The sequence below is a fragment of the Stomoxys calcitrans genome, chromosome 4, assembly GCF_963082655.1.
Source record: "Stomoxys calcitrans chromosome 4, idStoCalc2.1, whole genome shotgun sequence".
Classification (NCBI taxonomy): Eukaryota; Metazoa; Arthropoda; class Insecta; order Diptera; family Muscidae; genus Stomoxys; species Stomoxys calcitrans.
Window position 1 is genome coordinate 130,443,061 of NC_081555.1, and position 16,711 is coordinate 130,459,771.

The 16,711-nt window shown below is 38.4% G+C and overlaps 2 long non-coding RNA genes across 2 annotated transcripts in view; one reads left to right on the top strand and one right to left on the bottom strand.

Moving 5' to 3' along the window:
- Nucleotides 1–16,711, top strand: part of LOC131996669 (uncharacterized) — a 154,047-nt gene that overhangs the window by 33,484 nt on the left and 103,852 nt on the right. The gene's annotated exons all lie outside the window — the stretch shown is intronic.
- Nucleotides 12,122–16,711, bottom strand: part of LOC106086469 (uncharacterized) — a 104,383-nt gene continuing 99,793 nt past the window's right edge. The window contains exon 3 of the long non-coding RNA XR_001221137.2: nucleotides 12,122–12,148. This is a non-coding gene — a long non-coding RNA (uncharacterized LOC106086469). The remainder of the gene's footprint in view (nucleotides 12,149–16,711) is intronic.

Genomic DNA, 16,711 nt, shown 5'->3' on the forward strand with positions numbered 1-16,711 from the left:
AGTTACGACTTGAGATAACACATGCTTAAAGATCCATAGGTACTGTCTATCCTGATTTGAGGGTAAAAAGTGTACTCTAGTACCAAAGACCTTTTATTGCTGTCCTATTCTACACTGAATGGCTTTCATAAATTTTTTTTAACTCCTTTTTGTTTTGGGTATGTTGGGGGGAGTGGGATTGCCCTCTTACACGTCCTTTGATTTGTGTACAATGTGTTCTCAGTTGTCCTACATAATAAATGGGTGTTGTTTTTATTGGGAGGAGAGGTTCTGTCCCCCCAACGCTAAAACCTAAAAGACCATGTATTTGAGTCCTTATTGGCCGGATCTACATGTCCTGCTAAATAGCAGGACGTGAGAGTCCTTATTGGCCCTATCTACATGTCCTGCTAAATAGCAGGACGTGACCAAGATACTTGTTTCTTTATATCAACATTAGATTAGAACTCGACTGTCGCAGACCTTTCCTTTAATTCCTTTACTATCCCGATTGAACTACACGTCCTATTAAAGGGTATTTAGTGGGTAAGCCGGTCCCAGACTCTGCCAAATGTGTATATTAGTTACGTAGTCAACTCCCAAAGAACTTTCATTTTATACCCATTTTGTAACGTTAGACATTCTTTCCCGTTTTGGTGGTTTTTAAGTTTGGGGAGGCCCCGTGAACACTTTGGACCAAATTCTTATAACAGATGTGTACTCAACTTCCAAATACCTTTCATTTAATACTTATATTGTCCCAATCGGTAGATATGTCCTGTTGAGGGGTTTTGGAGGGCGAGGAGACACCTCAGACACCAAGGTATACATTTTTAAACGAGGTTCTTACTCTACTTTTAAATACCTGATATCCATATTGTTCCATTGATATCCATATTGTTCCAATTGATAAATATGCTCTGCTGGGTGGTTTTGAGGCGTGGGGATCCGTCTCAGACATAAAGGAATAAATTTTTATATCAGATTCTTATTCTACTTTAAAATAGCTTTCATTTGATATCCATATTGTCCCAATTGGTAAATCCGTCTCGGACATCAAGGAATACATTTTTATATCAGATTCTTACTCTACTTTTAAATACATTTCATTTCATATCCATATTGTCCCAGTTGGTAAATATGCCCAGGGTGGTTTTGGGTAGTGAGGAGGGCCAAGAAATAAATTTTTATATCAGATTTTTACTCTACTTTTAAAGAGCTTGCATTTGATTCCGTATGGTCCCAATCGGAAAATATGCCCTCTGACGCCACGGACTTCATTTTAATGTCAGATTCGTACTCTACTTTTAAATACCTTTCATTTGATACCCATATTGCCCAAAGGGATGAAAGAGTCCTGTTGGTGAGTTTTTTGGGGGCGTGGGACCACCCCGAACATTTTGGGGCGAATTTTGTGTGCCAAGTTCGTACTCTACTCTAAAATGCCTTTTATTTGATACCCATATTGTCCCAATCGGTAAACATGTCCGTTCGGGTGGGTTTTGGGATGGGGCGTCCCCCAGGTTATTTGAACCCAAAATTTTATACCAATTTCATGTTTCATGGGTACTATAAGGTGGCATAAAATATTTGCCTTAAATCGGTGCACCCATCTCCAAAATTTGGCGTTTTTGGAAATAGTGGTAAGGGGGAGGGTCCGCCTCCCCCTTCGGATATCAAGGGGGAGGCTTTTTTCACCATGGGTTCAAACTTTACCATCTGTGAAAATTTCATGAAAATCGGTAAGTCGTTTTTGAGTCTATACGGAACAGACAAACAAACAAACAAAGCGCCACAATTTCATTTTTTTATAGAAGAAGAAGATAAGGGAGCTTTATCTAAATCTGGACCTATTTTGTTCAAAACCAACAGCGTTTGTTCTTGTGCAAGTGTGACTTGTGCAAAATTTTATGGCAATCGGACTACAAATGCAACCTGTACCTTGATGACAAAAATACATGGACAGACGGACAAAATCTAAATCGAATCAGTAGGTGATTCTACACCAATCGGTATATTTATCAATGGGTCTAGCTTTCCTCCTTTTTAGCGTTGCAAACAAATGCACAAAGTTATAACACCCTATAGCACAGTGCAGTGGTGGTGTAGGGTATAAAAATGTATTAAAACCAAAACAAATATCAGTTGATATTAATTGTTGGGGCTCTCAAACATGTTACGAATTTCATTCAAATTCAAATTTAGTATATACTGACATTCATTTATTTTTAGTTTTTTTTTGCCTACATAACCATCTAAAGTTATCTTTATTCGAGTTGTTTACTTCCATTAAAAACTTTTATACAAATGTTTAACTTTGCCCTAGTAGGTGAGCTCCGTTGTTCATTTGCAACTTTTGGGAGCCATGCGGTTATAGTTCGAAACAAACTTTATCGGCTATATTTTCATATCCTAGAATAATAAACGTTTGTTGTTGCAAGGATTTTTTTGTTTTGTAGTATGCGGGATGAAATACAAAGCAAGCAAATATTCTAAAACCGCAACATGTGAAAGCATATGTACATACATGTGACCCCTAAACTTTTTGGTGGCTGTAGTTGAGGTAGTATAGTTAGCATTATACATAAGGTGTTTTGACTATTCTTCCTAAAGCCAAGAATGGAGACTGTAAAAGTTTATTTTTGTAGTGGTCATCTATTATATAAAATTGAAGTTGTTGCGCTTTGTTTGTTTCTTTGTTTGTTCGTTTCTTTCCGTATAGACTCAAAAACGGCTCAACCGATTTTCATTACACTTTCACAGATTGTAGAGCTTGACCCCCGGTGAAAGTGGGTACTTAATTTTTTAAATCCGAAGGGGGGGGGGGCGGACCCTCCTCCTTACCCTAATATTCAAAAACGCCAGATCTCGGAGAAGGGTGCTCCGATTTAAGCGAAATTTTGCAATTTTGGGGTCAACTAACATGGGGAGACGCCCCATCTCAAACCTACCCGAACGGACATGTTTACCGACTGGGACAATATGGGCATCAAATGAAAGGTATTTAAGAGTAGAGTACGAACTTGGTATAAAAATGTCACCTTAAGCGTCGTGAAGATCTCCCACCCCCAAAAACTCCACCCAACAGGACACTTTAGGCGCTTTGGGCAATAAGGGTATCAAATGAGAGGTATTTTAGAGTAGAGTACGTAATTGGCATAAAATTTTCACCCTCAGAGTCGGGAAGATCTCCCACCCCCAAAAAAACCACCCAACAGGACACTTTTACTCCTTTGGGCAATATGGGTATCAAAGGTATTTAACGAAAGGACATGTTTACCGACGGGTACAATATGGGTATCAAATGAAATGTATTTAAGAATAGAGTACGAACTTGGTATAAAAATCTCAAATGTGTCGGAAAGATCTCCCAGCCCCATAAACACCACTAAACTGGACACTTTTACCGCTTTGGGCAATATGGGTATCAAATGAAAGGTATTTATGAGTAGAGTACGAACTTGGTATAAAAATGTCACCTTAAGTATCGGGAAGATCTCCCACTCCCAAAAACACCACTCAACAGGACACTTTTACCGCTTTGGGCAATATGGGTATCAAATGAGAGGTATTTAAGAGTAGAGTACGTACTTGGCATAAAATTTTCACCCTCAGTGTCGGGGAGATCTCCCACCCCCAAAAACACCCCTCAACAGGACACTTTTACCGTTTTGGGCAATATGGGTATCAAAGGTATTTAACGAACGGACATGTTTACCGACGGGTACAATATGAGTATCAAATGAAATGTATTTAAGAGTAGAATACGAACTTGGTATAAAAATCTCAAATGTGTCGGAAAGATCTCCCAGCCCCATAAACACCACTAAACTGGACACTTTTGCCGCTTTGGGCAATATGGGTATCAAATGAGAGGTATTTAAGAGTAGAGTACAAACTTGGTATAAAAATTTTACCTTAAGTGTCGGGAAGATCTCCCACCCCCAAAAACACTACCCAACAGGACACTTTTACTCCTTCGGGCAATATGGGTATCAAATGAAAGGTATTTAAGAGTAGAGTACGAACTTGGCATAAAAGTGTCACATTAACTGTCGGGGGGGTTCCCCACCCCTCAAAAACACCACCCATCAGGACACTTTTACCGCTTTGGGCAATGTGTGTATCAAAGGTATTTAAAAGTAGTGTAAAAAGTTTGTATACAGTTTTATTCCTTGGTGTCTGAGGCTCGTCCCAACCTCCAAAATCATCTCAACAGGATATATTAATCCATTGGGACAATATGAGTATCAAATGTATGGTGTTTGGAAGTTGAGTACACATATGTTATAACAATTTGGACCAAGGTATCTACGGGGCCTTTCCAATCCTAAAAACGGGCATGATTGGCAAATGTCTCAAAATGGGTATAAAAAGAAAGGTCTTTAAGAATTGACTACTAATCTGATATACACATTTGGGACACAGTCTGGGACTGGCCCACTCACATTGTATGCTTCAAAAAGACATGTCATTCGATCGGGATAATATGGGAATTAAACGAAAGGTCTTTGAAATGAGAGTTCGAATCCAATGTTGATATAAGGATTCAAGTATCTGGATCACATCCTGCCGTTTAGCGAGAAATGTAGATTTCGACAATAAAAGACTGAAATGAATTGTCTTTTGAATCCTAGCGTTGGGGGAACTGACCCTATCCGCCCAATAAAAACAACACTAAAGTGTCGGACGACCGAGAATATATTGTACTCAAAGGATAAGAGGTGTCAGAGAGCAATCCCCCTCCCCCATTTCTACCCGAGAAAAAGAAATAAAAAATAATTTATGAAGGCTGGTCGGGATAGAACAAGATTATAATAATAAAATGTCTTTGGTATTAGAGTACACTTTTTAACCTCAAATCTAGATAGACACAGGAGGACCTGCGCATCTGTTAAAAATGCGGTATCCCTAGTGGTAGCTTTGAAATGATTTTGACTTTAGATAACCAATATAAAAAAAATGAATTAGTGTGGATCTGAACGAGATTCGTAGCCCTGAATATCTTCCGTAGCCCTGCCCGAGATCCGTAGCCCTGCCACCTTCAAAATCCTTGACAAAACCGTGTTCTAGCACTATGCTGATATTATTTTAGGGTCCGCCCCCAAAACTCTCTTCAAACCGACAATGTTTGCCTGCTTTGGCAATAAATAATAATTATTTGAAAAAATGAATTTGATATCCAATTTTGAGGCCAAGCGTTTGAAGGTCGTCTTCTCCATAAACTCCCCCTAAACCAATGGCAATTGGGGCTAAAATAAAACAAATTTGAGAGTAGAGCATGATGTTGATATTTTTTCAGGGCTCAGTGCGTGGGTGCCAACCACACCCTTCACACCCATCAAACTGGATATCTTTGTGGATTATGTCAAATAGGGGCTCAAATCTGATATCTGTTTTATGGCCAAGTGTTTCAGGGACGCCTCACCTAAACCCCACCTAAACCACATATATATACCGACTATAGCAATATGTAGCTTTCGAGGCAAAGGGTTGAGGTACTCCAATCCACCACCAAAACCAAGAGAATGAAGTAGATCTAAAACCCAAACTTTAATGGGCGGACTCTCCCCTTACCCTATTTTCAAAGACGCTTAATCTCGGAGATGGGTGAGGAGATTTAAGCGAAATTTTGTTTGTTTATGTTACTCAAAAACAAAAAGGCGTCCGTCCCACGTCCTAAGCCCGCCAAATGGAAATTTAAACCAATAGTGACAATATTAGGCTCTAATGAAAGATATTTGAGACCAGAACACGAATGTGGTACATGGGGGTCCACCTCACCGCCATACCGTACATATATACCGACCGTAGCAATATAAGGCTCAAATGAAACAAATTTTGGAGCAGAGCACCGATATGATATCCATATTGGGGCGAGATATCTGAATGACCGTACCAGCACCCCCAAACAGGACTTTTTCCTGACTGTGCCGGTATAGGGCTCAGATAAAATAAGAGAGTGAGAGAAGGCGCAGCGTAGCGTGCCCTGTCCAGCTAATCTTGTATATACAAATAAATTTGTGTTTGTTTGTTAGTTCCGTATAGACTCAAAAACGGCTGAACCGGTTACCTTGAAATTCTGAAATTCTGGAAGGAAACATAGGCTATATAATTTTTTACATCGGAGGGGGGGCGGACCCTCCCCCTTACTCCAAAAGTACTATTCAAAAATAAAAGTGTACCGATCAGGACAATATGGGACTCAAATGAAAGGTATTCAGGAGCAGAGTACGAATTTCATATTAAAATGTGGGTCCAAGTAACTAGGGGCCGCCTAAGCCCCAAAACACCCTAAACTAAGATTATTGGACGAGCATGACAATATGACACTCAAATTAAAGGTATTCGGGAGTAGATTACGAATATAGTCAGGAAGAAGGAATAGGCTTTACAAATTGTTCAAATCGGAAGGGGCGGACCCCACCCCCGTAACCGCTAAAATCCACCCAAAATCAAAGGGGGCCGATAAGGACAATATGGATATCAAATGAAAGGTATAGAAGAGTAGAATACGAATATGGTACCAGGAAGTCGCCCTAACTCCAAAACTTCTTAAAGCAGACATATTAAACGTCCATATCAATAGATTACGATTCTGGCATACAAAATCAGATCGAAGTGTAGGGGGTCACCCCACCCCCCATAAACGCCCAAAATGGGCATATGACCCATCATGACTATATGAGACTCTGTTTGATTGTTTGTTTCGTAGAATCAAAAGCTGCTGAAACGAGTTTCGTAAAAATTTCACAGATTGTGTAGGTTTTTGTGGATGGAAACATAGGTTATATAATTTTTAGATATCGGATGATGGCGGACCCTCCCCCTTAACCCAAAAACGCCACCCAAAACCAAAAGTGGACATATAGGCACAATATGAGTATCAAATGATAGGTATTGTCCAAGTATCCAGCGGGCCGCCCCGAACCCAAAACTCATCTAAACAGATATATTCGACGTTCCTATTAATATGGGATTCAAACCAAAAGTATTCGGCAGTAGATTACGAATATGGCATAAAAAATTAGATCAAAGTAATGGCAGTCGGTCCACCCCCAAATACCCCCAAATACCCCCAAATGGCCATATCAGCCAATCATGGCTATATGGGATTCAAATGAAAGATATTTCAGAGTAGATTCCGAATATGACATTAAAATTTGAGTTCAAGTCTACGTGGCGCTTTTTCTCCCAAAAATACGTCGTATAGGTTAATTGACCCATTATGGCAATATGGGACTCAAATTGAAGGGATTTGCAAGTGAAGCACGAATTTGATATTCATATTTGAGTCGAAATGTCTCCCCTAAACAGCACTTCTCATTACCCTAATTTTCAAAAATACCAGATCTCGGAGATTGATAGTGTGATTCGTTCGAAATTTTTTTGCACTCTCACAGTCGGGTGAAGCCCAAAACCCTTCAAATCGATACAAAGACCAATTACGACAATTTAGAGCCACGTGTTTGGGGAGCCGCCCCACACCATAGTAGCTCCCAACTACATAAAAGTTATTTGGCGTGGAAGTTGATTGATTTTCGGGAAATTGATATTCATTTTCGGAACAAAGACCCTGGGGTCCACCCCATCCTCTAACATAACTTATTTACCGATCATGCCATTATGGGGCTCATATGAAATCTTTTTGAAAGTATAGCAGGGGCTAACTTCTCACACTTTAATGAGTGATTTCCGATTCAAGTTGAGTTTATTAATGATAAGGGACTTTTTTTATAGCCGTGTCCGAACGGCGTGCCGCAGTGCGACACCTCTTTTGGGAGCATTTTTTACATGACCATGCATGGCATGGTACTACCGCTTTAAATTGTGTCCGATGTTCTCTCCAATATTCGAACGAAAGCGTTCAGCGTCATAGGCGGACAAAGGCTACAGTGCCACGAATTCGATATCTATATGTAGAGCGAGGTGTCCCCACCCTAAAAAGATATTAGAGAGCTAAAGAAGCCGCATCAGAGCGGATTCTCTCAAAATTTGGCAGGAAGGATTTTTTATGTCTTTTAATATTACTGGTGAATTTCATAGAAATCGGTCCAGACTTATATATAGCTGCCATATATGTATTTCGCCCGATTTTCACTTCTAGGGTCATTGCAAGCGCATTAGGGTCATTGCAAAATTGGCAAAATTGTGCACAACTCGATGCCTACCACAATATCCAAATCGATGCCTACCACAATATCTAAGCTTGGTCAAAGTCGGTTCAGATTTAGCTCCTATATACATGTTCGTCAGATTTTGGCTAATTTGCAATAATGGTGCCATTTGTTAGGCGTATTTATTACAGTTTGAACATATTTGCTGGTTTGGATATGAATTGTGCGATTTTGAAGCAATACTCTAAAGTTTTCAAGAAAACAGAAAAGAGTATTGCTTCGTCCAGCAGCATAGAGATTTTCTTTGTGAATCCAACAGTGTCCTCAGATTTTTTTAATTCGCAAAACAAAAGATGTTACTGCAATTTCAAACTCACCTTGATTTTTTTTTATTTTTCGGATATTAATTATGCGATTTTGAGCTTGTTTTTTTGAAGAAAAACCATAAGAGTTGCACTAGTCCGATTTTTTGTGCCATAATCTTTAATACTGTATACTCATCTCGACAAATTTTTTCGCATCAAAAATTTCAAATTTTCATAAGGGGTTAGCCTTTGCTAAAAAAATGCAAAAAAAAATAAAATTTGAATTTTTAAGTAATTCTGTTTATTGTACGAATCTTCTTCGAATTTCGAACTGCGGAATGCTAGAAAATTTTTAAAATTCGAAAAAATGAAGGAGTTACAGCGTTTTTGGTCTTGAAAACGACCTTGAATTTTTACGCCCCAAAAAATTGGTTTTTAAGATGTTTTTTGCGGAAAACTTTACATTATTGCTCCACCCAGCACCACCACGGAAAGCGATTTTCCTCACAAATCCAACGGTGTCGAGAAAATGCTAGGGTCTTTCTGTGTTTATTCCAATTAGATGGTAAAGAGTGTACTCTACTACCAAAAACCTTTTTTTGCTGTCCTATCTCCTATCCTATCTGTCCTGATCGCCTCTCTTGTATTATTTTTAATTCTTTTTTTTTTGGGTAGGATGGAGAAGGGGGATTGCCCTCTGACACGTCCTACATGACGGTATAGTGTTCCTTTCATTGGGAGGTGAGGGTCGGTCTCTCGACGCTAAGACCCAAAAATAATTTATTTGAGTGAACGACAGGATGTGACGCAGATACTTGAAGTCTTATATCAACATTAGATTCGAACTCTACTGTCACACCCCTTTTGTTTAATTCCCATATTATTCCGATCGAACTACACTTCTTATTGAAGCGTATTAGGTGGGTGGGGCGGTCCCCGACTCTGTCCCAAATGTGTATATCAGATTCGAATTGTGTGTTGCCCCTCATTTTGTGATTCCAAATGTGTATTGCCCCTCAGACACCAAGCAATAAATTTTTATGTCAGATTTGTACTCTACTTTAAAATACCTTTCGTTTGATACCCATATTGCACAAACCAGTAAAAGTATCCTGTTGGGTGGTGGGGGACCCACCGACAGTAAGGGTGACATTTTTATGCCCAGTTCGTACTCCACTATTAAATACCATTATTTTGATACCCATATTGTCCCAGTCGGTAAATATGTCCGTTTGGGTGGGTTTTTGAGATGGGGCGTCCCCCCGGTTAGTTGACCCCAAAATTTTATACCAATTTCATATTTTTGGGGTACCATGAGGAGGCGTACAAAATTTCGCTTATATCGGTGCACCCATCTACGAGATTTGGCGTTTTTAAAATTGTCGCAAGGGGGAGGGTCCGCCCCCCCTTCGGTTTAAAAAAAAATGTAGTACCCTATTTTCACCGGAAGCTCAAACTCTACCATCTGTGAAAATTTCAAAAATTTCGAAAATCCGTTCAGCCGTTTTTTAATCTATACTGAACAGACAAACAAACAAACAAAGCGAAAAAACTTTATTTTTATATACCGATCCCCGATTCAAGTTCCTGTACCTGTTAGTCCCTTCGCATCCTTGCTGAGTATGGTTCAGATAGAAGAAGATAGCTGCCTTATATACCGATCCCCGATGCAAATTCCTGGTCCCTTAAAAAGGCATATTTATTGCCCCATTTCGTTTAAATTTGGTAATGTGACCTGTGTTAATCCCTTCGCATCCTTGCTGAGTATGGTTCAGATAGAAGAAGAAAGCTGCCTTATGTACCGATCCCCGATTCAAGTTCCTGGACCCTTAAAAATGCATATTTATTCCCCCATTTCGTTTAAATTTGGTAATGTGACCTGTGTTAATCCCTTCGCATCCTTGCTGAGTATGGTTCAGATAGGAAAATATTTGGGTATAGCTGCTATAACCACCGATCTCGCGATTTAAGGTCCCTTTCACCCAAAAATGTCATATTTGCTACCCATTTATATAACATCCCTTTCCCAACTTCTCGAATATGGTGGTGATCGGATCATATTTCGATATAACTGCCGATCTTCCGATTTACAACCTTGAATCCCGTTTAAACCCATTTATTACCCTATTTCGCTGATTTTCGGAACAGTTACCTGCATTAGATCCTTGACTTGACATAGATCAGAATATATTTTGATATAGCTGCTACGGGTTCATAAATGGGGCATTTTTATCGGATTTTGTTCAAATGTGGTTAATATAAAGGGTGATTTTTTAAGAGGCTAAGTTTTTCAAAAAAAAAAAACGCATAAAATTCAGAAAAATCAATCAAATCTTTATATGAATCGATAGTAAGGTCCATATAATTTAATGTTTGAAGATTATTTTGTGCAAATTTTTACCGTGACTGAGCTCTCAAATGGTCCATCCGCTTAGTCAGATTTTGGCATACTCTTTCCAACTTTTCGGCCGGTATCTCAAGAATAAATGCTTTAATGTTGTCTTCCAATGCGTCAATTAAAGCGGACATGTCTGTATAGACATGAGCTTTAACATAGCCCCACAAAAAATAGTCTAAAGGCGTTAAATCGCACGGTCTAGGTGACCAATTGATCTGTCCCGAACGTGAAATAAAATGTTCACCGAACTCGCCTCTAAATAAGTCCATTGTTACGCGTTCTGTGTGGCATGTGGCACCGTCTTGTTGAAATCACATGTCATGCAAGTCAAGCTCTCGCATTTTGGCGAAAAAGGTTGAATATCATCTCCCAGTAGCGCTCACCATTCACAGTTACGTTACAATTCGCATTATCTTTTAAGAAGTACGGTCCAATGATGCCACCAGCCCATAAACCGCATTAAACTGTGACTTTTACTGGATGCATTGGAAGCTCGTGCAATGCTTCTGGCTGATCTTCACTTTAAAATCGACAATTCTGCTTATTAACGTAACTTTAAAGCCAAAAATGGGTTTCATCGTTAAAATGGAACAAGCGCGCGATGAACTTTTTTTAACGCAAAACGAATAATTTAACGCATGAATAATATAATTCAATAATTTGCAAGCGTTGTTCATTTGTAAGACGATTGATTTATGGTTCAATTATAGACCAAACTGAAGATGTTTGACAGTGAAACAAAACACAAAACGTGCGTTAGGTTATTAAACCAGTGTTGCCACCACTTTATCTGAGGTGGTGAGTATCCAAAAATCGGCCAGGCCGATTTTTATGCCTTTTTTTACAAGTAGAAATATGTTTTAAATTTACTGATTTAAAATACAACACTTGTTTGTATTTATAAATTTTTATTAAAACCTTTTTAAATTTTATTATTTTCTAAGAAAATAGAACCAAGTCTTTATGATATCACAGTTATTCTCTATCCATTTACAATAAATGTACATCACTATGTGAATTCAGCGATATTCATTTGGTTGTATAAACTCTATATTGGCAGCAACTTGTTTGGCTGCTCTCAAATTCAGTTGGGGCTAAAAGCAAAAAAGAAAAATTAAAACAAGAAATGTTATATGTTGATGAAAAAGTATTACCTTTCATCACATTTTTGAGAGGGGCTTTATAGTAAAATTAAGCTTTCGACAAACATGGCTGCTTTTAATTCACGTCCATCATTCAATCCTTTGAAAGCTATACACGGCATTAGTGATGGTATACAATTGCTATGGTTACAGTGAACATTCCTGGAGAACATGACACCAATGCGACAGCCATTGGCCATACAAAATCTACAATGATAAAAATAAGAAAAATTCAACATGAGTATGATTTTACCTAGGTGGGTGAATGGAATAAATTTTAAGTTATATAAGTAGCATCAGTTGTATTAGCCATCAAAATGGAAAAAAGTATACCCAGCAAAATAATTTGGAAGTTATTCTAAATGAACAGTATTTTATGTACTCCTAAAGTCACAAAGTTTGTTCTTTTCCTGCAGCTGTGGAAGTAATGTAGAATAACATTGACTATGCTTTGCTTAATCCCTATTTTTAAATATTATTTGGGGGAATTATGGATGAAATGCATATTTAATAGCTTCAAAGTGACATATCCTTGCTTGAGCCTTGTACGTCATTTTTGACTATTTGAGTTAGGTGCTTTAGTAGAGGTTCCGTCATACTCTTGCAGAATGTTTGGTCGATTTTCCACTTGAAGCTGCCATGTAATTTTTATACCCTCCACCATAGGATGGAGGTATACTAATTTCGTCATTCTGTTTGTAACACCTGGAAATATGCGTCTGAGACCCAATAAAATATATATTCTTGATCGTCATGTCATTTTAAGTCGATGTAGCCATGTCCGTCAGTTTGTCCGTCCGTCTGTCCGTCCGCCGTCCGTCGGTCCGTCCGCCGTCCGTCGGTCCGTCCGCCGTCCGTCTGTCCGTCCATCCATCCGTACGTCTGTCTGTCGAAAGAACGCAAACTTTCCAAGGAGTAAAGCTAGCCGCTTGAAATTTTGCACAAATACTTTTTATTAGTGTAGGTCGGTTGGGATTGTAAATGGGCCAAATCGGTCCATGTTTTCATATAGCTACCATATAAACCGATCTTGGGTTTTGACTTCTTGAGCCTCTAGAGGGCGCAATTCTCGCCCGATTTGACTGAAATTTTGCACGTGGTGTTTTGGTGTCAATTCCAAAAACTGCGGCAAGTATGGTTCAAATCGTTCCATGTTTTGATATAGCTGCCATATAAACCGATCTTGGGTCTTGAATTCTTGAGCTTCTAGAGGATGCAATTCTCGTCCCATTTGACTGAAATGTTGCACGTAGTGTTTTGGTGTCACTTCCTACAACTGTGTTAAGTATAACTCAAATTGGTTCATAATCTGGTATAGCTGTCATATAAACCGATCTTGGATCTTGAATTTTGAGCCAGTAGAGCGCGTTATTCTCATCCGATTTGGCTGATATTTTGCATGAGGTATTTTGTTATGACTTCCAATAACTGTGCTAAGTATGGCGCAAATCAGTACATAACCTGATGTAGCTGCCATATAAACCGATCTGGGATCTTGACTTCTTGAGCCTCTAGAGAGCGTAATTCTCATCCGATTTGGCAGAAATTTTGTTTTGGTATCACTTCCAACAACAGCGTTAAGTATGATTTAAATCGGTTGATAATCTGGTATAGCTGTCATATAAACCGATCTTGGATCTTGACTTCTTGAACCAATAGAGCGCGCAATTCTCATTCGTTTTGGCTGTCATTTTGCATGAGGTGTTTTCTTATTACTTCCAATAACTTTACTAAGTATGGCGCAAATCGGTACATAACCTCATATAGGTGTCGTATAAACCGATCTTGGATCTTGACTTCTTGATCCTCTAGAGGGCGCAATTCTCATCCGATTAGGCTGAAATTTTGTACAACGGCTTCTCTCATGACCTTTAACAGACGTGTCTAATATGGTCTGAATCGATCAATAGCTTGATACAGTTCCCTTATAAACCAATCTCCTGATTTTGCTTCTTGAGCACCTACAAGGCGCAATTCTTATCCGAATGAATTGAAATATTACACAATGACTTCTATAATGTTCAGCATTCATTTATGGTCCGAATCGGACTATAACTTGATATAGCTCCAATAGCATAACAGTTCTTATTCAACATTCTTTGTTTGCCTAAAAAGAGATACTGCGCATAGAACTCGACAAATGCGATCCATGGTGGAGGGTATATAGGATTCGGCCCGGCCGGACTTAACTCGTACTTGTTTTCTATGTCAATTTTGTATTTTTATACCCACCAACATTGGATGGGGGTATACTAATCTAGGCATTTCGAAATATTCGTCTAAGACCCCATAAAGTATATATATTCTTGATCGTCTCGATGAGTCTATCTAGCCATATCCGTCCTTCCGTCTGTCGAAATCACGATAGAGGTCGAACGCATAAAGCTACCAGCTTTAAATTTTGCACAGATACTTTGTATTGATGTGGGTCATTGGGAATTTCAAATAGGCCATATCGGTTCAGAATTAGATATAGCTCCTATATAAACCGATCACCCGATTTGACTTCTTGAGCCTTTGGAAGCCGCAATTTTTTTCTGATATGGCTGAAATTTTCCATGTAGTGTTCTGTTATGACTTCCAACAACATTGGTAAGTAGGATAGGAATAGGTCTATAACCTGATATAGCTCCCATATAAACCGACCTCCCGATTTCACTTCTTGAGCCCCTCGAATCGGTTTATAACCTGATATAGCTCTCATATAAACCGACTTTCCGATTTGACCCTGAAAGCAGTAATTTTCGTACGATTTCCAATATCTCCGCCAAATACGGTCCAAATCTGTTTATAACTTGAAATAGCTCCCATGTAAGCCGGTCTTTCGATCATCCTTGTTCGTTTCTTAGAAGCGCTCATTTTTGTTGGTTGGTTTGACAGAAGTTCGGTATGCCCTTAAACTAAATTTATTTTATATAAATTTTTAGCAGAATCCATGGTGGTGGGTTCCCAAAATTCGGCCGGGCCGTACTAGTTTCCAATATCTTTTTATACCCTACACCATTACTGTGGTACAGGGTATTATACAATAACATAGTGCATTTGTTTGTAACACCCAGAAGGAAGACCCATAGATAAGTATACCGATCGTCTCAGAATCACGTTCTGATTCGATTTAGCATTGTCCGTCTGTCCTTCTGTCCATGTTAATTTGTGTATAAACTACAGGTCGCTGATTTCACCCGATCGTCTTCAAATTTGATACCTGCAGGTTTTTCGGCCTAGAGACGAATTTTACTGAAATTGGAAAAAAATCGGTTCAGATTTAGATATAGCTCCCATATATATGTTCGCCCTATTTGCAGTAATAATGGAATAAAATGGTCATTAGTTAACTGATTCTTTTGAAATTTGGCAGGAAAGATTTTCTTATGGCTATCGACATTACTGGTGAATTTGATAGAAATCGGTTCAGATTTTGATATAGCTCGCATTTATATATATTGCACGATTTTCACTCCAAGAGCCACTGCAAGCGCATTTATTGACCAATCTTCCCAAAACTTTGTACTACGGTTTCCTTGACGACTTCCACAATATCTAAGAAGTTTGCTCGAAATCGGTTCAGATTTAGATATAGCTCCCACATATATGTTCGTACGATTTTGAGAAATATTGCAATAAAGTGATCATTTGTTAACCGATTCTCTAGAAATTAGGCAGGAAAAATTTTCTTATGGCTCTCGACATTACTGGTGAATTTCAAAGAAATCGGTTCAGATTGAGATATAGCTCTCATGTATATATACCGCCCAATTTTCACTCCTAGAGCCACTACAAGCGCATTTATTGACTAATCTTCCCAAAACTTTGCACAACGTTTCCTCGACGACTTCTACAATATCTAACAAGTTTTCTCGAAATCGGTTCAGATTTAGATTAAGCTTCCACATATATGCTCTTCAGATTTGGACTTATATTTCAATAAAGTGCTCATTTGATAACCGATTCTCTCAAAATTTGGCAGGAAAGTTTTTCCCAAGTCTGTTAATATTACTGGTGAATTTCATAGAAATCGGTTCAGATTTATATATAGCTGACATATATGTATTTCACCCGATTTTCACTTCTTTGGTCACTGCAAGTGCATAATTGACCAATATTGCCAAAATTGTGCACAACTTTCTCCTCGATGCCTTACACAATATCTAAAAAGTTTGGTCCAAATCGGTTCAGATTTAGATGTAGCTCCCACATATATGTTCGTCAGATTTTTGCTAATAATGGTGTCATTTGTCAACCATATTTATTGCAGTTTGAACATATTTGCTCGTTTGGATATGAGTTATGCAATGTTGAAGCAATACTCCAAAGTTTTCAAGAAAACGGAAAAGAGGATTGCTTCGTCCACCACCATTACAGAAAGAGATTTTCTTTGCGAATCCAACGATGTCCTCAGAATTTTGAAATTCGCAAAACAAAAGATGTTACAGCAATTTCAAACTCACCTTGATTTTTTTTAATTTTGTCGGATATTAACTATCCGATTTAGAGCTTGTTTTTTGAAGAAAAAACATGGGAGTTGCACTAATCCCAATTTTTTGCCATAATCTTTAATACTGTATACTCATCTCGAAAAATTTTTTCGCATCAAAAATTTAAAAATTTTCATAAGGGGTTAGCCTTTGCTAAAAAAATGCAAAAAAAATAAAATGTGAATTTTTAAGTAATTCTGTTTATTGTACGAATCTTCTTTGAATTTCAAACTGCGGAATGCTAGAAAATTTTCGAGATTCGAAAAAATAAAGGAGTTACAGAGTTTTTGTTCTT